The sequence below is a fragment of the Panthera pardus genome, unplaced genomic scaffold (genome assembly GCF_024362965.1).
Source record: "Panthera pardus isolate Hobbes unplaced genomic scaffold, ASM2436296v1 HiC_scaffold_13, whole genome shotgun sequence".
NCBI classification, from domain to species: Eukaryota; Metazoa; Chordata; class Mammalia; order Carnivora; family Felidae; genus Panthera; species Panthera pardus.
Genome location: NW_026526688.1, coordinates 94371163 through 94394818, shown reverse-complemented (window position 1 = coordinate 94394818; position 23656 = coordinate 94371163). Strand labels below are relative to the sequence as shown.

The window sequence follows — 23656 nt, the reverse complement described above, 5'->3', positions numbered from 1 at the left end:
GGTGTGATGGTGGGACGGATGCTCATAATTGCTGTTGATGAAAGTCGGCAATGCACAAACCAGAAGTTTGATGGAAAGATCTCCTAATAGAAACTTAAAATTTCTGTAGATAATTAATATTTTTGTTGTTGTTCAATTTGTTGCATTTGCAGTTTTGCTTCGGTCCAGATAACCTAATGAGCTGCATGTTTTGCTACACTTGGCAAAAATAGAGTTCAGATATCATACTTCAAGAGCTCAAAGGAAGAAAAAATAAAAACTTTACTTCTGATTAAAATATACTTTGGTAGAAGCTTTCTCCCAAAAATCTCAAGGATGTGAGATACCATGAAATTGTGACAATGTAAGATAAGATGAATATTGGTAATGTTTCATGGACCCAAATTACCTTTCTTATTATTTTGCAAAGTGACAAGTTTTAATTCCAGATTAAGTCTGCACATCAGGTAGCCTGTCTTTATTAGTTTGTAAAACGAAAAGTTGCATAGGACGGAAACTATATCTATATATGTGAAATAATCTCAGAGAATTGGCATTTCAATTATTTTGACCATTATCACAAATGTCAGAATGGTCTGATTTCCTCATACATAATAAAAATATCCAGATATCAATATAATTATACATATATATGTATTATCTTTCCACCTTCACATAATATATATAAATACAATATTTTATACAGGTGCTACAAAAATTGATATCATGTTATCTCTCTAGTGACATATAGCATAACTTTATATTGCACTTATGACAAGTGAAGTGAAGGGAAAAAAGTATGAAACTCATTTGAATATAATACAGCCAAATTGAGCTATAGGACATAGTGTTGGAGATAACTTAGCCTAATAACAGACTAGCTTTTCCATTTCCATTGCATACACATGCATAAACTGACTCACTAAAAGCAAAGTGTGTATACACAAGATGAAGTAAATATTCACTGGATTAAAAAGAAAACACAAAGAAAACCTAATATATCAAAATAGCTCATTGATATGAGAATCCTGAATAATCTTTTATACTAAAAAATTCTCTAAATTCTCAATATTAACTTAATGTCATGTGTAGATTTATTTATTTTTAAATTTTTTAATGTTTATTTTTGAGAGAGAGAGATAGAGCATGAGCAGGGTAGGGTCAGAGAGAGACGGAAACACAAAATCCAAAGCAGGCTCCAGGCTCTGAGCTGTCAGCACAAAGCTGAAAGCAGGGCTTGAACTAGTGAACCAGATCATGACCTAAGCAGAAGTTGGATGCTTAACCAACTAAGCCACCCAAGTGCCCCTATTTTTTTGTTTTTTAAAGTTTTATTTATTTTGAGGCAGAGAGAGAGAGAGAGAGAGACAGAGACAGAGAGACAGACAGAGAGAGAGAGAGAGAGAGAGAGAGAGAGAGAGAGAGAGTAAGCTGAGAAGGGGCAGAGAGAGAAAGAGAGAGAGAATCCCAAACAGCCTCCATGCCAACAGAACCGGCCCAGAGCTTGTTGTGGGGTCAGATCTCAGGAACCATGAGATCATGACCGAGGTGAAATCAAGAATTGGACACTTAACTGACTGAGCCACCCAGGCGCCCCTGTCATGTGTAGACTTAGTGTTAGATGTAGTGATAGCCAAGTGATGTCTTTTAAGTCATCTTAATTCCTTGTTGCTGTTCTTTCTCCTCTTTCTCCTCCCTACTATCTTCTCTGGTCTCCTCTCCCTCCCTTTTATCTTCCTCCTCCTTTGTTCTCTTTTTCTTCTTTTTATTCAAAAAATGAACATGATATTATGTCTATATATGATGAGAAAACCTGATCATCTTAACAATGGTAAAATCAAGTACAATTAAAATTTTGCTCGGGGCACCTGGGTGGCTCAGTCAGTTAAGCATCTGACTTCGACTCAGGTCATGATCTCACAGTAAGTGAGTTCGAGCCCCGCATCAGGCTCTGTGCTCACAGCTTGGAGCCTGGAGCCTGGAGCCTGCTTTGGATTCTGTGTCTCCCTCTCTCTCTGCTCCTCCCCTGCTTGCACTCTGTCTCTGTCTCTCTCTCTCAAAAATAAATAAACATTAAATTTTTTTTTTTTGCTTAAACTTGCATGAGAAATGATAAACACATTTCACTTTAATTATTTCAAAATAGAATATATGGATATTTAGGAGCACTAAACTGGTTTTAAAATAAAATTAACTTTAACTAAACTTCAGATAAAGCATGCTTATCCAATGGTTATTTGTAATAAATAGTTTTAAATAAACTAATCAAAAGATACCTTTAGAAGCAACTAACATGCATTTTTCCTGGCCAGAAGTAACTAAAAGTTCGTCCTATCCCCAAACAGCAATATTTCATGATGCATTTACAGATTTTAATCAAAACTAAAATCATAAAAGTTCCTATACTCCTAAACACTGTACTGGGTGTTATAACATAGTGAATCCGGCAAAGGTTTGAGTTGATGCTAACTTGTTAATCAACTGGAAGAATGAGAGTACAGAAAGCTGAGGGAGCTCAATACAAGGCATTTCTTATCAAGTATACTGAGTGGTAATTTAGTAGCTGCAAAGAATGAATGCATTTCTTTTTTTTTTTTTTAAATCTTGCAATAGTAATTTCAACCTACCATGTAATGTGTCTTTAGGTTCCATCTACATATGATATATCACAGGTAGATTTGAGTTAATAAAATTTTCCCCATAAAACATACAAGCAAATATGTTTACCTAAACTATCCATAAAAATAGATGCAAAGCATATCATTCTTGGGGCATCTGGGTAGCTCAGTGGGTTAAGTGCTCAACATTTGATTTCGGCTGAGATCATGATCTCACAGTTCATGAGATCCAGCCTTGGTTAGGCTCTGCTCTGACAGTGCTGGGCCTGCTTGGGATTCTCTCTCCCCCACTCTCTGCCCTTCCCTTGCGTATGCTCTCTCAAAATAAATAAATAAACTTAAAAAAAATATTGCCCTCTTGTGTAGAATTTTGCATCTCTTTTCTGTATCAGAAGGTGTTTAGAAACATGGTAGTGATGTCTGAATTACCAGACATATTTAAGAAAATAAATATTTTCAGGATACCAAATTACTCAGAATATAAAATACACCCATACAGACAAGAAATAAATTACATAATAAATAATTAGTAACTTTTTAATTTCATCATTATTTAAATTTTTGAATCAGTTTTTCTTGCATTTTTTTCTCTTTTAATTACTCTTTATTACATTTTGGGCTTCATGAATAAGGGAATTTAAGTTTTTGGAGAGAAAGTATGGGTTGTCTTTACTTTTAATATAATAGGCCATTTATGCCTCAATTGAAATAGTAAACATAATTGAATAAATTTATGTGCCTGAATCTTTGGGCGAGCAAACTTATTCCACAAAGTAAATTACCCCTCTAATTTATAGAATAATATGGATATAGAGTGAATTAAAGGCTCTATAAAATGGCTTACTTATGGTACTCTTTGCTGTTAGGATAAGAGCTTCCATTTGTCCAAGGAGAGATTTAGGTCATCTGTTTTTGTACACCACCTAGCATGCTAGTAATAAGCAATCATCCAAGAAATCAATTTTCACTTTTGGTGCTCTGTAAAGAAACTGGTGGTCTGTTTGGATTATATTACGGTGTCTAATAAGGAAAAACAAAAGGTTTCCTCCAGTGATATTTCTTTCTTAAATTTTACTAATTAATATCTTCTTCAGTAGGGAAAATGTCATTAACACATTCAGTTGGGATGTTAAGCTAAATGAAGTTACTGCAAACAACAGTTTATTTGTTGGATCAGACATACAAAGCAAGCATTAAATAATTAAAGTTATTAAGCATTTTCTTTTGTTCTTTTGGATATTGGCGTAGATAAAATATATTATTCCTTAGAAAGATTTGAAGCAGAAGTCGGAATTATCAACATCATGGTCCTTAAAGTATCACCCTCTTCTAATGAACTCCTTCATGGATTTTCTTAACATCATTTTAAAGTAGTAAAACATGCATAACACAAGATCCTAAAAGCTAAAACCCATTTGTAACTACACTGATACTCAGTACTTCCTCTGTTCGTACATAATTAAATATGACACTGTTTATTGTGTTCATGTAACACAATGATATATTGAAACAAATTCTATTTCCTAAATTAGTGCTTTTTATAATTATTTTTCTAAATTAAGAATCTTTTTTTTAAGTTTATTTATTGATTTTGAGAGCGAACCAGTATGCACACACAAGTGGGGGAGGGGTAGACAGAAGGAGAGACAGACTCCCAAGCAGTTTCCATGTCATTAGCGCAGTGCAGTGGGGGAGGGGCAGAGAGAAAGGGAGTCAGAGGATCTGAAGCAGGCTCTGAGCTGACAGCAGAGAGCTCCATGTGGGGCTCAAACTCATAAATGAAACCATGAGATCATGATCTGAGCCAAAATTAAGAGTCAGATGATTAACTGAGCCACCCAGATGCCCCAATATAGATACTTTTAAACTTATTTTGCCTACCAAGCATTACTTTTTTCCCTTTATTGATATTAAGATTAATTGCTCTAACATTCCCATTTTTCCAGCAATTCCACCATCCAACTTTTACACTGTGACTTCGCAGCTCCTCCCATCAAAAGGCAAAGTGTATTTCTCCAATCTTGAATCTAGGCAGGCCTGGCCAATAGAATGCAATAGATCTGACAAGCCAGTTCTAAACCTAGATATCAAGAGTCTCGTGTGTGTCCCACTCTCAAACTTTAAACACCAGCTTCTGCCATGAGAACAAATTCAGACTGCTGGAAGATAAGATACAACATCGAGCAGAGCCACGTCCTAACACCCAAGGCCATTTTACATGACTCAGACCCAATCAATCTAACAGATAAGTGCAGACATAAGAATAAGCATAGTTAAGGTCAGCTGAATCCAGCTTATATTAGTATAATCATCCTAAATATCCATAGCTTTGTAAATAATGACAAACACTTGCTTTTTATGATACTAAGTGTTCAAATGCTTTATTACACAGAAATAATTAAATGATACAATTGGATGCTTCACTAATCATTTATTTGTACTAGTTACCATATTGGATATGGCCAAGGCTGCTCTGTATGACCTCTAGAACTGGTGAACATCACATCTAGGCATGGTCAACCACAGTAGCCCAACACCCAATCTAAGTGTTTTAGGAATGGATGAAAGTTAGACCAGCATTTCACTAGAGACCTTTTACCACATTTTTTAGAAAAATCTTTCTCTTTTTGATGGATTAGTCAACCAAACTGAGAGTGGCAATCTAGGAAACAAAGAGGAAATGTATCAGTGACAGACCCCTTAGAACATCACTGGAACTTTGGACTTGCTGTATCTGAAGCCACTACTTTTTGGTTATCTAAGCTAATAAATTATTTGGTTAATTTTTTTTAACGGAAGCAAGTATTATTTGTGTTTCCATTACAACAAAATTTCTGAGGATTTTATCACTGTCTAGCTAGTCACATAGGAGAAGAAACTGCAAGAGACTGCCAGAGAGGTACTGTGGTCAACCAGTCCCCAAAAGTAGATAAGAGAAACTGAAAGACAGAACAAAGGGCAGACACATTGTCTTTTTTAATACATAGTTCCCCCTTTCCAAGTGAACATGTCCCAGGCCTTTTCTCTGAATTTAAACTGTCATATCGTACATCCCACTTTTTTTGAAGGAGGAGTTGAGATTATAAGTAGGAGGACAAGACAAAATTCTGTTATGACAAAATTAAACAAAGACGGAGAGTATTGCCCCCCCCCACAACACACACTCCTATTACTGGGCATGGAAGCTGAAATGATCAAATTGCATAAATCTTTCATTGGCAAACAGACAAAGTATGTCTCAAGATTCTATTTTCAAATATAGTACATTCTGGAATGGAAGGAGAATAATGTCAGACTGATAATTTTCTAGATTGCTTACAATTATAACTACACTACTCTGTCTTCCCAGGTGCCTTCATTTGTTTGGGTGTGTATGCACTCAGAAAGGTAGCATCTTCTATTTAAAGCCACTAGACAAATCAGGAAATTTTGTCAATTGTCAAGCAGTAGGCTCACTATAAATGACCCTCTCTATTTTAATGTTATTTGACAAATTTGTCTATATAAAGTATCTTTAAAAATATGATGTTCAACTTTTCTGGACTCCCAAATGGAATACACAGTAACTTATTTGAATTTTGGGGCAAAAAGATCAGTTAAAAGTAGAAGACAGGAAATATGAAATGCAAAAAAATAATTTTCCAAGTGTCTTTGGATAAAATAGCTATTATAAACTCAGGTATATGACAGTTGACAAGTTTAGCATGAATCAGAAAAGTATGTTTTGATGATGATAAACCTTTTATGTTCAGAAAGGAAAAGCACCAACAGTAAAATTAGCCCTGGAGAAATATGATGTGAAGTTGACTCACCACTGTCAGCATTTGCTTTAGTGTGAATCCAGAATCTTAGGCATTTACTCAGTATAAACAAAAGCTAGAAAGGTTGGCTATTTGTCCAGCAATATCTTCAATAAAACAAAGAGCGAATAGTGCACGCTCTTGAATTTAGCAGTGAGGATAGTTAGTCTCTATGCCTCTATCGCAGACGTAGGTGCCTAAATCTGTCTATATTTAGTATGTAGTGCCACTATACATTATGTACACAAGAGAGTGAAAACCAAGAATAGGGTTACATTAATTCACGACTGTTATGAAATAAACAATTAGGTTAATATCAACTGAAATCTTCTTAAATAGGGCTCATTTCACTTTCTCTACCTTCCTTTAATACTCTGGATATGTAGTACCCATCCATTTTTAGGAATGAATGTAAGTAAATAAAATACCTGAAGCTGTGTTAAATTAAGGTCCACTCACTAATTATATGGTTGTTAGTTTTTCGTTTGATACTCTTCACTGTAAGCTTTTTTCTAATTTTACTTTCATTTTCAAGTCTAATTTTAAAAATACATCATCAAGAAAAGAGAGAGACTTGTCTTTCTTAAAGGCTAGGGGAAGGGCATGGTTTTAAATGAAAATTAAACTGGTATTTAGCATAGTTCCATTTTCAGTTCAGCATTCGTTATTCCCAGATACATAAACTTGTCAGATCCCTGCAGTGAACAACAGAACACACTATAGTGTTGGAATTGTAATGGGCAAGAAAAAATAAAGTGAATGGAAGAACAAATACAACAAAAGGGGAAAAAAACAGAGGAGGGGTAGAAGGGAGAAAAGTTGTGTTGATAATCCAGACACTCTGGCCATGGAAATAAATAATGGGATCATTATTTACTGCATTAAAATTTCACTGAAACAGTACTTGGAGTTTCTTCAGTATATGCTCTTTCCACTGTTTTTGAGGTGGTATCTGTTTCCCATGTTAAATTTAGAAATGTGTGATTATAATAATATAATGTTGCTTAAAATTTTAATACACTTTAATATTTTTAAAATATCTGTTTCCGGGGCCCCTTTGTGGCTCAGTGGGTTAAACATCCAACCCTTGATCTCAGCTCAGGTCATGATCTGGTGGTTTGCAAGTTCAAGCCCTGCATTGAGCTCTGGGTTTATGGCACGGAGCCTGCTTGGGATTCTGTCTCTCCTTCTCTCTGCCCCTCCCCCACTTGTGCGTGCACACTCTCTCTCTCTCTTTCAAAAAAATAAATAAACATAAAAAAATAAAATATCTGTTCCAAATTATTATATTTGTTTTAATTATAACATAACAAAAATTTATGCAAATGTATTTTGATAGATTTTATAGAAGCACAATGATGATTGAGAAATGAAATGGTAGATGCAGAACAGAAACCTTCTCTTTCCTCATCAGTGCAGCATCTATTGTATCTCATGGCCTTCTTAGTAGTTGTCCAACTAAAATTCCCATAGAACTTAGTGAAATTTTAAGATATATGTACAGGGGCACCTGGGTGGCTCAGTTGGTTAAGCGTCCAACTTTGGCTCAGGTCATTATCTTGCAGTTCATGAGTTTGAGCCCAGTTTGGGCTCTGTGTTGACAACTCACAGCCTGGACCCTGCTTTGGATTCTGTGTGTGTCTCTCTCTCTGCCCCTGCCCTGCTTGTGCTCTCTTTCTCTCAAAAATAAAATAAACATTACAAAAATTAAAAAAAAGAAATATGTACAAATGAATGTTTAAGTCAATTTACATAAAAGTTATAAAAATATTCTTAAATAAATTTTTGACTCAAAAGCCATTGACTATAATGCCTTCTTAGTTTAAGAATTTTGTCCAATATCATCATAGAATTTGGGATAATAAGAATACAGATTAGTATTAAACTATAGTTAGAACATTTTTCATGAAGTTTTTATAAGCCTTAGTGATAAGCAATCAAATCCATCTATGGAAGCAGTTTTGTGTGTGCATGTGTTTTCATTGACATATATATGTCTGGGGACATATAGTAAATCACAATTATCCCTTGAATGAAGGTAACTGTTCCTAAAAGTGTATTTGGTTCGCACATCCTTATAATATGAAGACATTGATTACACATTAAAATTGGGTAGACAGAAGAATCAAAACTAAGATACATAGAAAGTTAAGCCAGAAAAATATTCTTCTTAATAATAATTTAAACACAATTTGTTAAAACTTTGGTAGACAGTGTAAGCACAGAGGTTTTAAATTTCAGTCATTATAATTCATTCCTGATATGAATCATTTTCTAAAATTAATTTATTAATTACAGCAGTTAACTGTAATTATTCTACCTATTCAAGATTTTTATTATTACTTTTTAACACCAAGATAAATTCAGTGGAGGGTAATTACCATAACAATAATTCAGCACACATTTTCCGATCTGCTTGGTATTACAATATGTTCTCCAGAGTACCAGCTTCCACATTAATCAGTCATTCATGAACTTACCTCCCTGTTCAGTCAGGCCTTCTAGAAGCAATTTAAAGGATAATAATTTTTTTCCAAAAGGAATTGGCAGAGGAGATGTCCTTGTCCTAATTTCTGTTTTGGTTTTAATAAAAGCATTAAATAAACTACAGGAAAAAATAGAAAAGCAGAAGAAAAAAGTTTATCAAACAATCCTGGGTGCCTAACATACACACACAAAATGCAAATCAAACATTTATTATGTTAGAAAAGAACAGACTCCGAAATCATGTGTCTTTCTGAGCAGTGTGTCCCAAGTCTAAGACAGACACCTTTATTAGACACCTTTTCCCAAAAATGTCAATGCACCACTGAGAACATCACATCCAATTAGCACTGCACTGGGCACCCCGTTGTCACATTCAGTGATCCATTAAGCAAGGACTAGAAAAGCACAACACAGTTATATCTGGCTTCCTGTTAGAGGCCTTATCTGCTCATAACTATATATCTGAATTTGTAGAAAGTTCAGCACATTTCAGAATCACTCTTGTATGCATTCCACCTCTGTCCCAACTGTATTTCTGATGCAAACATGTTGCACTAGCTTTGTTTCAGAAGAGGCCTAAGTTAATATATCCTCCTATTACACAAATGGAATTCTAGAGAGAGATGTTTTAAACATTTGGGAGTTATAACTATTCCTGAATCTGATGAAACAATGAGCACTAATCCCATGAAAGTATTAGTGTCCACATATTCTTCTTAAATGATGATTATTAAATGGAATTTTATGTATGTACTGAAAGTTAAGACTACATGCTCTGTCATTATTATAGATCATTTCTTTCTCCCGTCTCATACCTTGCAAGCATAATGACAGACAAAGACAGACAGAAATGTTGACTTTTCTATATCTTTGACAACTGACTTAAAAATTTTTATTATCTTTTATGAAATAAAAGATTTTACTTTTCTATTTAATTCAAATTCAGTGGGAAGGATAAGGACACCATACGCCTAGTTATGTACCGCTCTTTTTTATTGGAAATTGATTTTAATTAATGTCATTTACAATGTAAAATTTATTGACAGTGTTGAAAATAAAAGCTATTAAAACTGTAAACCAAGCAATATAAACAAAAATATGGCCTAAGACAGTTTTATTCAAGACAGTGTGGAAGCATTTCCTTACTGACTGACATTCAGTCCCCCATATAGAACTGGTAACTGCAAAATTATTATACACATGTATACATAGCTCTTTTAATCCACCTCCATGTCCACCTGGATTACAATCCATGAAATACACTTATAGCATGCACTAAATGTTCACAAACTTTGTTCAGACACACTGGTCTTTGGCCATTCTTTAGACAGCATTCTGACTAGTTCCTAATGCCCAAGATTTGCTCTAGCTGTGAGTTAAGTTGGATGAAACTTTTCTTCTCATGTTAAGAAAACATAATGATTATCCATTCTTAAAATGATTCAGGGGATTTAACAAACATGAAACTTTCTTTAAAAATATGCGTGGCTTTAAAATACAACCAAATGCATAGTGAATAAAAAGAAATAATTCAGGAGATGTGTAACTAGGTATTGAAAACTCTTTTTGATGGACACTGAATCCATTTGTGTATAGAAATGAAACTAAAATTATTTATTACATGTGCAATATTATAAAATTAAATAAATATAATTACATAATTAACACTAAAAAGCCTGATATAACAATAGATATAAATATAACTGGTCTATTGAAATAAAAGTTGTCATTTTCTCCGTTTTTTGATCATATTGTTATAGTCATTTTAAAGGATATGCCTAATTACACTAATATCTGAGCCAATTTTAGTTATGTTTCTATTTTCTGTTTAACTTTTATTTTTTATTAATTTGGCCGTGTATTTTAATATGCCTCATAAGTTTTATTGAATTTGCACATATGAAATTTGTGTTGAATCTGGATAATGTTATATTTTCCACAGACAATTAAGTTTGCTTGTTTGTTTTTTCTGGAAGGCAGAGAGAGATTATAGGCCCATCAGTTTGACATCATCTACTTTGGCTTTAGATTGCTTCGGGCAGGTGAATGTCATTTTTGTCTTTACTCCAGTCGTATGGTTCTTCCACACACAATATAGAGCTTCTGGGATTTCAGGAAAGTCTGGTTTGTTCATAGAAGTCCTTCTATTTTGGAAGACCTTGAAATCTATCCACTGTACACCTGTATTGTGTAGCAGCAAATTTACTCAGGTTTTAAGCTTCCCAAAGTTCACTTTGGTTGGGTTTCTTGGAGTTCCACTGTACAAATGAACAGTTTTTACTTGACATAAGATTTACAAGGAAATTTTAAGTGGATTTTGGGCTAATCTGTGAACTTGAGTCACAACTAAATATTTATATATTATTCTTGTTCTGCTTATTTGTTATTTTCTACAAACCCTGAAATTGCAAATCACGGCAACCAGAATAGCCAACTGGGAATCAGAGATGAAAGCCATACACTGAAGAAAACACAACTTCTTTATCTTCTTTGATTGCTTGTCTCTGAAATGTTATAAGAAATAAGTAGATGAATCTGGTTTAAGCTTGTGTATTTGTTTTTTTGTTGTTGTTGCCGTTGTTGTTACAGTGGCTTATCTCTTACCCAAAGCCATGCAAGTCATGACATATTATTTTATCTGTTTACGTGACTATTGTTACCACCAGTATGTTAGAGGAAAAAGGATGCAAAACTGATTTAATATTCATTCTCTCTTCATCTTCTAGTATAACATTTTACATGGAGAAGTTATATTATATGTGGGGTGGTTTCCACTGGCAGAATGTATATTCATATACATTTTTTTTATCTTTTTAATCTTTTAAAGATTAAATAAATCCATTTTTAGACGTTTAGATATTAGTCTTCATGTGTTTGAGATAAATAGATATAAATACAGGCATAGATTGATACTAAGGACAAGATAGATAATTTGAGAGCTATTTGAATTATTTTTGAAAAAAAACCAGAAAATATTGTTAGCAGATATAATAAAATAATTGTTTTTAGCATTATAAAATTGAAACAAATGTAGTTTTACAGATATAACTGAAAGATGTGATATATTCAATGCCATACATAAATACATAATTAATGTTCAGAAAATTAAAATATGCTGAAAATTAAATTACTACGTCATACAGATATCAGGAATTTATTTGTCAATGGTACTTAGTAATTTCTAACCAGGATTGAGAAATATTTTAGTTAGAACACATAGATTTTTTAAGATTTTTATGGGTGAATCTGTGCCATACTTATATCAGAAAAACTAGATTTTAAACTAAAGACTGTAACAAGAGATGAAGAAGGACATTATGTAATAATTACGAGGTCTATCCATCAAGAAGAGCAAATTATAAATGTCTATGCATCGAATTCAGGAGCACCCAAATATATAACACAATCAATCACAAACATAAGCAATCTTATTGGCAAGAATGTGGTAATTGCAGGGGACTTTAATACTCCACTTACAACAATGGAAAGATCATCTAGACAGAAAATTAATAAAGAAACAAGGGCCCTGAATGATACATTGGATCAGATGGACTTGACAAATATATATAGAACTCTGCATGCCAAAGCAACAGAATATACTTTCTTCTTGAGTGCACATGGAACATTCTCCAAGATAGATCACACACTGGGTCACAAAACATCCCTCAATAAATATAAAAGAACTGAGATTATACCATGTACACTTTCAGATCACAATGCTATGAAACTTGAAATCATCACAGAAAAATGTTTGGAAAACCTCCAAATGCATGGAGGTTAAAGAACATCCTATTAAAGAATTCAAAGATAGATAGGCAATTAAAGAAGATATTAAAAAACATATGGAAACAAATGAAAATGAAAACACAACAATCCAAACCCTTTGAGATGCAGTAAAGGCAGTCCTAAGAGGAAAATGCATTGCCATCCAGGCTTATCTCAAGAAACAAGAAAAATCCCAAATACAAAATCTAACAGCACACCTAAAGGAACTAGATGAAGAACAGCAAAGAAACCCCAAATCCAGCAGAAGAAGAGAAATAATAAAGCAGGAATAAACAATATAGAATCCAAAAAAACAGAACCAAGAGTTGGTTTTTTGAAAAAATAAACAAAATTGATAAACCTCTAGCCAGGCTTCTCAAAAAGAAAAGAGAGAGGAGCCAAGTCAATAAAATCATGAATGAAAATGGATTTATTACAACCAATCCTGCAGAAATGCAAGCAATTATCAGGGAATACTATGAAAAATTATATGCCAACAAATTGAACAACCTGGAAGAAATGGACAAATTCCTAAACACCCATACACTACCAAAACTCAAATGGGAAGAAATAAAAATTTGAACACACCCATAACTAGTAAAGAAATTGAATCAGTTTTCAATAATCTCCTAACAAACAAGAGTCCTGGACCAGATGGCTTCTCTGGGGAATTCTACCAAACATTTAAAGCAGTGTTAATGCCTCTCCTCAAGGTGTTCCAAAAAAATAGAAATGGAAGGAAAACTTCCAGATTCATTCTATGAAGGCAGCATTACTTTGATTCCGAAACCAGACAGAGACCCTACAGAAAAGGAGAACTACAGGCCAATATCCCTATGAACATGGATGCAAAAATTCTCAACAAGATACACTAGCAAATGAAATTTAAAAACATATACAAAGAATTATTCACTATGATAAAGTGGGATTCATTCCTGGGCTTCAGGGCTGGTTCAATATTTGCAAACCTATCAGTGTGGTACATCACATTAATAAAAGGATAAGAGCCATGTGATCCTGTCAATAGATGCAGAAAAAACATTTGACACAATACAGCATCCTTTCTTAATAAAAACCCTCAAGAATGTTGGGAGACAAGGGACATACTTAAACATTATAAAAGCCATATTTGAAAAGCCCACAGCTAATATCATCCTCAATGGGGAAAAACTGAGATTTTCCCCCCTGAGATCAGGAACTTGACAAGGATGTCCACTCTCACCACTATTGTTTAACATAGTGTTGGAAATCCTAGCATCAGCAATCAGAAAACAGAATGAAATAAAAGGCATCAAAATTGGCAAAGAAGAAGTCAAACTTTTACTTTTTGCAGACGACATGATACTATATGTGGAAAACCCAAAAGACTCCACCAAAACACTGCTAGAACTGATTCATGAATTCGGCGAAGTCACAGGGTACAAAATTAATGTACAGAAATCCATTGCATTTTTATACACCAATAATTAAGCAACAGAAAGAGAAATAAAGAAACTGATCCCATTTACAATTGCACCAAGAACAAGAAAATACCTAGGAATAAACCTAACCAAAGACGTAAACAATCTGTATGCCGAAAAATATAGAAAACTTATGAAGGAAATTGAAGACAACAAAAAGAAATGAAAAAAACATTCCATGCTCATGGATAGGAAGAATAAATATTGTTAAAATGTCCATACTACCCAAAGAAATCTACACATTCAATGCAATCCCAATAAAAATTGCACTGGCCTTCTTCTCAAAGCTAGAACAAATAATCCTAAAATTTGTATGGAACCACAAAAGACCCTGAATAGCCAAAGTATGACTGAAGAAGAAAATCAAAGTGGGAGTCATCACAATCCCAGACTTTAGCCTCTACTACAAAGCTTTAATCTTCAAGACAGTATGGTATTGGCACAAAAACAGACACCAAGATCAATGGAATAGAATAGAGAACCCAGAATTGGACCCACAAATGTATGGCCAACTAATTTTTGACAAAGCAGGAAAGAGTATCCATTGGAAAAAAGATAGTCTGTTTAGCAAAGGGTGCTGGAAGAACTGGACAGCAACATGTAGAAAAATGAAACTAGACCACTGTCTTACACCATACACAAAAAATAAACTCAACATGGATGAAAGACATAAATGTGAGAAGGGAAACCATCAAAACCCTAGAGGAGAAAGCAAGAAAAATACACTTTGACCTCAGTCGCAACAATTTCTTTCTTGACACATCTCTAAAGGCAAGGGAATTAAAAGCAAAAACGAACTGTTGGGACCTCATCAAGATAAATCTTCTGCCCTGCAAAGGAAACAATCAACAAAACTAAAAGGTAACTGCCGGAATTGGAAAAGATACTTGCAAACGACATATCGGATAAAGGGCTAGTATCCAAAATCTATAAAGAATTTACCAAACTCCACACCCAAAAAACAAGTAATCCAGTGAAGAAATGGGTATAAGACATGAATAGACACTTTTCCAAAGAACACATCCAGATGGCCAATAGACACATGAAACAATGCTCAACGTTACTCATCATTAGGGAAATATAAATCAAAGCCACAGTGAGATTCCACCTCACACTGGTCAGAGTGGCTAAAATGAACAAATCAGGAGACTATAGATGTTGGCGAGGATGTGGAGAAACAGGAACCCTCTTGCACTGTTGGTGGGAATGCAAACTGGTGCAACCGCTCTGGATAATGGTGTGGAGGTTCCTCAAAATACTAAAAACAGAACTACCCTATGACCCAGCAATAGCACTGCTAAGAATTTACCCAAGGGATACAGGAGTGCTGATGCACAGGGGCACATGTACCCCTATGTTTATAGCAGCACTTTCAACAATAGCCAAATTATGGAAAGCACCCAAATGTCCATCAACTGATGAATGGATAAAAAAGATGTGGTTTATATATACAAGGGAATACTATTTGGCAATGAGAAAGAATGAAATCTGGTCATTTGCAGCAACCTGGATGGAACTGGAAGGTATTATGCTAAGTGAAATGAGTCAGTCAGAGAAAAACAGATATCATATGTTTTCACTCATGTGTGGATCTTGAGAAACTTAACAGAAGACCATGGGGGAAGAGAAGGGAAGGGAAGGAAAAAAAATAGTTTCAAACAGAGAGGGAGAAAAACCGTAAGAGACTCTTAAATACAGAGAACAAACTGTGGGTTGATGGGGATTGGGTGAGAGGGGAAAGTGGTGATGGGCATTGAGTAGGGCACTTGTTGGGATGAGCACTGGGTGTTGTATGTAAGCCAATTTCACAAAAAAAATTATATTAAAAAAATGGGTGAATCTGTGCATTTGCTAGCGTTTACATTGTCTTCTACTTTTCAACATAAGAATACATCTGTAAAGTACTAAATAAAAGAAACAAAATAGGATTAAATTATAGTAATTTACATTCTGCAAGTGTGCACTAACTTTATTTTCATGATAGTCAACCCAAGGATATATGCTAATTATAATGCACTAATCATTTTACCTAAGGAAATGAAGCTGTTAAAATATTCAAAACAGCTAAAAAAGAGTTTCATTTACGCTGAGTTTTTACCAGGAGAAATTTGACAGAAGAACGTGTTCTGGGCAATCAATCATGGTTGTCTACAATGGTATTAATCACCTCGTGGGCTAGGATGTTTGTCTTTTCATCATCTTTGAGGCTTAGATATTTAAAAACTTTCTGCCAAGATGCTTTTCATGTAAATGAACCATATGTTGGAAGTTTACAATGTTGCCAAGGTGTTGTTAAGAGTTGTTCAAGGTAGAAAGTTTTGCTCATTATGCTTATATTTATTATTCTAGAAAATACATTCGAACTAAGTCCTTAATAGGACAGTCCAAACGTTCAAAGTTCAGAAAATTAAAATTGCATCGGTCCCTATATATTTGTCCCTATAGCTTCATTCTTACACATGGTTTATCAGCACACAGATATAACAAAAAATGATTTTATTGGGATTTTTTTTCCTACTTCTCAGAGGAAATAAATATACCAAATGCATGCTATCTGTATTGGGTTTTTCTTCTGGGTAAGTCTGACATCTATTCAATATTTGTAATTAGATAACTTGATATTATTGTTACTAATATCAAGTGACTTTTATCCATAAACTGGTTTTTAAATGTTTTATTATTCATTTAAATATTGAAATATTTTGATATGAATTGCAAAATAATATTAGGAATTCTTTTCTTAGAAAATAGTTTAATACCACCATTCAGTTCTAGTAACATCAGGCTCAAAAAGCAACCCGTAACTAAAAATCATCAATTACTCATTCATATTTAGAAATGAGAGACTCTTTTGGGGATATGTAACTGATAACATAAAAGACATAGTTCAATTCATGATAAAGTCAATACAATTTAGAGAATTTTAAATAAATAATTATGAGGCAAAAAAAAATAAATAAAATATAATCTCTAAATATAATCACTAAAAAAGGAATATACATATAAAACTTCAGAATGAGTGTTAGAATAGGGAAATGTTGGGTAACTGGAGGATGAAGGCCAAGGAGCAAAGAACTAACCTGACATCTGTTGAATAACAGAATGCTTATTGCCAGAACTTACAAGGTTGCCCAACTGCTACAAGCATGCGCAATACTATCTCTCCACTTGGTAGGGGGCGCTACAGCACTCCCAGTAGATCTACCCTCAAGAGAAAAAGAGATGCGCTGGCGCATAGTGACTGTCATAGAGCATATGTAGTAATATACAGAGTTCTTGGAAGTCCCCGCTTATTTCCAAATCCCTACATAAACATTTTACCGCTTGATTATAACTGACTAGAAGAATCAGAATCCCATATCTACCCTGGGCAACTCAGATTCCCAGAGTGTCTGCACCCCTCCCTTCTCCCGAGTGTGTACTTTTGCATTTTTGCTTTCCAACAAAGCTTCTTCTACTACTCTTTACCCTGAGTTGGCCTTAAATTCTTTCTTGTGGCACCTGGCACCTGCTGGTGGTTGAGGTCTCAGGGCCTGAAAACTCCCCCAGTCTCTGGAATCAACAAGAAGTCATTTGGTATAAACACAAACGTTCATTACAAATTTGAATTTCATGATCTTTAACAGAATGGGGAGATAGCTAGATACAAATTTTATCTCTACTTGTGTCTGTGTTCAGGAAGTATATTGGTATGTAAATTTTTTGCTTCAGATGTCTGAATCTGGTTTTGGAATCAAAGTAATAATGGTTTCACAGAATGAGTTGACAAGTATTCGTTTCTATTCTGAATTTTGAAAGAGTTTTATAGGATTAATACAATCTTCTTTCTTAAATGTTGATAGAGCTAACCAGTAAACACATGTGGGGCTAGAATTTCCTTTGTGAGAAAAATTTCAATTACAAGTATCATTTTTCTAATAAATGAAGTAATACAGATTTTTATTCTTTTTTGTCAATTTTTATAATTTCCATCTACTGAGTAATTTATATTTGTCATCAGGTTGTTCTATTTATTAGTATAACATTGTTCTGCATATTCCCATATTAATTTCATAACATATACAGAATCAGCAGTTATGTCCCCTCTTTCATTTCTAATTTTGATAATATTTGTTGTCTCCCTTTTATCTTCATTAATTTATCCAGATATTTAGCAATTTTAAGTTTATTTATTTTTGAGAGAGAGAGAGAGAGAGACAGCATGAACAGGGTAGAGGCAGAGAGGGAGAATCCCCAGCAGGTTCTGCACTGTCGGTGCAGAGCCCAACGTGGGGCTCGAACTCATGAAACCGTGAGATCATGACCTGACCCAAAATGGAGAGTCTGATGCTTAACTGACCAAGCCATCCAGGTGCTCCAAATGTTTAGCAATTTTAGATCTTTCTAAAGATTTGATGCCATTGATTTTCCCCATTGTTAATCTGCTATTTCATTTTCTATGACCTTTTCTTCGTTTGTTTGTTTGTTTGTTTGTTTTTTGTATTACCTTTTTTTGGGTAAGACTTTGTCCATTATTTCTTCAAGTATTTTATGCTCCTCCCTCTTCTGGAACTTGTTATAAGATGTAATGTTTGGAAGATGAGTGAACAGGAGGAATTCAAATAAAAACTCCTAGTTCTCTGACACTCATAACTAGGACGGGAAGAGTCAGGTTGCTGTTAGAGTAATTTGGGGTAAATTAATAGTGTCTGACCTAAGGGAATTTCAGTGGGTGTAGAGAGCTGTGGTCAATGGAAAGTAAGTTAGAAAAAGTGAATATAATGACAATGAAGATTTTTGCTTTTGCAATTGTTTGATGTTATTGTGCTATTATAGTTAGAGACAAACGGTGAATTTTGTGTCTTTATATCTTCTTAGTGAACTTCCCAGGGAGTAGAGTATACATGCTCAAACCTAAAAAGTATTTAAAAATGATGATGAAGTAGATCAAACAAAGGATCACTGAACTGCTGTGTGTCAGGCAGGTTGATGAACTTTGATCATAATTTTCCCTTTATTTCTGGACAATTTAACTCACATTAATCTCTTTTAATATTTGCTGCAAATCAGTTTGAGTATCATGCTTGTAATTACATGAAAATTTCTAATAATGAATAATATTTTCAGCATATGAGGTTTTGATAGTAAAATCATAAGATGTTTTATGGTTTTATGTTTATTTTATTTATATAAAATCTTTTCTACTATGTAAATACAGTGAAGGAGGGCTAATGCTAACCTAAAGAAGATAAGCATAGACGTTATACATCTCGTGCTAAAATATTCCAAAGAATTTAATTTTGGGAATATTATTTGTCTCTTTTTCTTTGTTGGTTTTTTTCTAGGTTATCGTCTCACTCTATCTTTATCTCTTCTTCTTTCTGTGTCGCTTATATACGCAAACACACTTTTTAGCTTGAATAGATTTGTGAAGAATTTGTTTGTTTCCAGTGAGTTTATTGCTTGGAGAGAAGTTGAAATTTTGAAAAGGAAATGTAAACTTTTTCAGTCCAGCTTGACAGGTCTATTATATTTTAAATTTAAAAGAAATGATTCATAAGTTCCTCAGATTCACCGGAGTAGCCTACCTGTTTAGCAGAAACTCAGCTTCAGGGCATGAATTTGTTAGTGGGATTTTTCTCACTGCGGGTATTACAGATGTTTCCGTTCATAGAGAAATTCTAAGGTGTGAAAACAATAGATGCAGCTTACTACTATTCTTATTGGTACTACCGCCTAATAAAATAAGTAACATGTATTGCGAGCTTATTATACACTAAGCAATGTTGTAACTACTTTCATGTATTAACTCATTTAATTCTCACATACACAATATGAAATAAATAACATACACATACCTGTTTTATACATGAAAAAAGTGAGGTGTCTGAAGCGTAACCAATATGCCCAAAGTTACACAGTAAGTGACAGTATTCAGGTTTGAACTCAGACTCTTGTTTTCTAAAATTCAGTTTGTAAAGAAAAATTATGGCTAGTTTTATCCTCCAATGAGTAAATGCCATTATTAAAGCTTTAGCCTTTTTAGCTTTAGTGGCTGCCTGAATTAATTGTAGCAGTATTTCTATGGATAACATTTGCTCTTTTGGGTTACTGCTATGCAACATGTATACATTTTAAGGCAATTTCGGTAGAAATATTAATATCAGTGTCAGTACTTAAAATTTGAATCCATATTTCTGATTATTGATCTAAATGAAGTGCAATATTAAGGTTCACATAGATTATTTGAACATCTGACTTCTTGTATAACTGCTCTTTAATGGGTGTATTTAGGATTTAGTTTGCTGATGATATATATTTTATAAGGGAGCACTGTCTCATTTATAATGGCTAAATAACTGGCATTCTGTGGTTCATTAGTAAATAATTCATTTTAAACACAATCCATTTTCTTTTTCCATTAAGTGGTTGCAATAAGCAAGTTGGACATACCATTTTACATCATATCTTCATTATATTAATTTTAATATCCTGTATAAAGACCATGAAGTATTTTCCTTAAATGAGGGACATAAAATCACTGGTTCACCTTATTTAAAAAATTATTTAGGCACACCTTTATAAATTCACATATTTAAGAGAATTAGATTCCAAGTAGCAGAAGTCAAACGTCTTTTCTTAAACACCTGAGCCATGGTGAGCATGATACTCAAAAGGTCTACAGAGACTAAGTGATAAAAAAATGACTTAACTGGTAGGGATCATCATGATGTCTCAAGTACGGAATTATATTGGTAACTTACTAAGGTCTTACTAGATTTTTATAATTAAAAGTGAACAAATAAAACATAAAAAACACTGTCGATCTGTTGATCATCTCGTTTTCTTTATCTACAATAGAATGTTACTTGTTTCTCATTTTTCAGAACTAAGCTGCTCTAAACCATAGCTAAGAAATATGTATTTTAGGTTTTTCTTCTCTCACTTCCAACAGGACTTCCAGTTCATTGTCATGATGAATGAATGTTGTGGAAAGGGAAATAACCAGAATTTTCAGGAATTACTGATACTGTCTCCGAAGTGATACTAATCATTTGGACCCCAATATCCACTGTTTTGAAAAAAAAAAGACTAAAATCAGTAAATGCTATGCTTGAAGACCCTTTAGTGCCCTCACTTCAGATTCTGACTTTTATTGGAATAGTGATTGTCATCAAGATCTATATATATGCCCTTCATGCTGTAAAGGGTAGTATGGGTAGAACTTTTGGAGGGAAAAAAAAAAACATATAAAATAGTTTATCCAATAAATTTTATAAGAATTATTTCCAGATAAAATATGAAAGGATAAGAGAGACATAGACAACCAGAAAAGAATAAAAAAATAAAATATTAAAATAAACTATTTTGCTTAATCAGTATATATACATTCAAATAATTTGACCAAACTGGAAAATTTCCTAGAAAATGTAATTTAACAAAAATTTAGCAGACGAAATGGCCTGTGTAAGATTTATGCAAAAAAAAAAAAAAGAATAGAAAAGATTGTGCAAAAGATTCTTTAAAAAATAATAAAATGCATAAGTCATTTCATAAAAGGATTCTCTTTAATAACAGTTCATGTAAATGTTATTTAAACTGTTCCAAAGAGTGAAAGAAAAAATAACTCATGTTTTTAAAGTAAGCACATTTTTGAAATCAAAACCTGAGAAATATTATTCAAATAAACAGAGTTACAATCTTGATTATGAATATTGTAGTGACCTCTCAAAAGATACTTCTACCCAGAAACTGTCCATGTGACCTCATTTGGAAAAAAGACCTTTGCAGGTGTAATTCAGTTAAGGATCTTGATGTGAGATCATCTTGGATTACTTTAGTGGTCCCTAAATCCTTATGAGAGAAAGGAAGAGAAATATTTGAGACCTAGAGTTGAGGCACCACGGGAAGACAGATATAGAGATTACAGTGATGCAACCACAAGCCAAGGAATACCTCCCACCACCAGAAGCTGGAAGAGGCAAGGAATAGAATCTCTTCTAGAATTTTTGGAGGGAGTATGACAAAGCCAAAATCTTTACTTCAGATTTTTACCCTCCTGAACTGTGAAAGAATAGAGTTCTGTAAAGTCATTGAATTTGTGGTAGGTTGTTATGAATATTGACATTGGTTTTCTGAATGAAATATTAACAGCAGAATTTATCATTTGATTAAAAAGATAATTCATCATAACTAAGTAGTTTTTGTTATATAAATGCAAAGATGGTTAAATCTTTGTTGATTATGGTAACAATCTTATAAGGTAGGTTCATATTATTCCTATTTTATAAAAGAAAACTGAAAGAAAATAAAGGAAAGCAAGGGTTAGCTTCACAATGCTTGTGTAGCCAGTAGATGGTGAAGTTGAATTTTGAATCCAACACGGCTGGTTTCAAAGTCCTTGTAATCTAACGCTATGGTATCATTTCCAGAGATCCTGAAATGGGATTTGACCAAATTCAGTAATCAGTCTTGCATAAAACACTTGATTTATCATGATCAGATACATAGTTACTTAATTTGAGAAAATATATCAACTTCAACCCCCAAACCAGGATAATCCTGAAAATGCAAGTACCAAAGTCATTCCTATTATAGTTGGAGTAAACAAGGACAACCAGTATTTCTGACATTAACATATTATCATTATAGTGGATGCACACACCAAACAATAAGGTGAGATAAAGGTAAAGAAATGTAAGATACAAACATTTTCTGATACAGGTATCAGATATATACATAAATATGTTTTAGCCTAATTCCCATTTTTATTCTCGCCCTTACCAGATAAAATCAGTGCAAGAACATTGCTCACTGCAGAGTGTCTGTGCTGTTGTCATTACATAAGTAAGATGAGCCATGAACATAGTTTTAGAGCGTAAGTATGACTAAATGGATTATATAATATAAATGAGATTATACTGTCCAGGCCCCTGTCCTGGTTGCCATAGAAATGAGACCCTTTCTTCATGTTAATAAAATGATAGTTAAAATAGAAACATAACGATGAGTAAAGAACATTCTGGGATAAAACAATAAATTATTTAATTCCACCTTAGGGAAAAAGAACTGGGGACACATGTAGAGGTTTTACGTAGCAGAATAAAGATTAAATCAGAGGAAAATATTGGACTGCGAATAAAAGAGTTAAATAAAAGACGAAAAATAAATCATCTAGTCATTTGAGTCAGAATGCTCTGGAGTGCTGTGGATTCTGCAAACCTATCACAGAGCCACCGACTTTGGTTGTGGTGAGTAGGCATAATATGCATGTATGGGTACACATTACCTTATGTGCCCTGAGTAATACCATTACAAAGTGGAAGGAAACACAGAGCAAAAAAGCAGATGAGAAAAACATGCTACCTGCTCACATTACTTACTTATCCACCGATAGTAGGAAGTAAACAGACACATCAACTATTCTCAGTCTTAAAGTTAGTCCCAGCTGTAGTTTAGACCATGCTGGCAAGATATAGTCACTTGTAGTAGCTTACCCCAGGCTACTAGTTTTGCCAAGTTGTTGGGTTGTGCATTTTTCATAGCACATATGAAAAGATTATTTCTT

At 33.8% G+C, this 23656-nt stretch overlaps 1 long non-coding RNA gene across 1 annotated transcript in view; it reads right to left on the bottom strand.

Moving 5' to 3' along the window:
* LOC109249262 (uncharacterized) overlaps window positions 1–19770 on the bottom strand; it is a 112441-nt gene extending 92671 nt beyond the window's left edge. Inside the window, exons 1-2 of the long non-coding RNA XR_002072519.2 lie at window positions 19677–19770; window positions 8878–9002 (exon numbers count right to left, since the gene is read on the bottom strand). This is a non-coding gene — a long non-coding RNA (uncharacterized LOC109249262). The remainder of the gene's footprint in view (window positions 1–8877; window positions 9003–19676) is intronic.
* Window positions 19771–23656: the final 3886 nt, after the last annotated feature.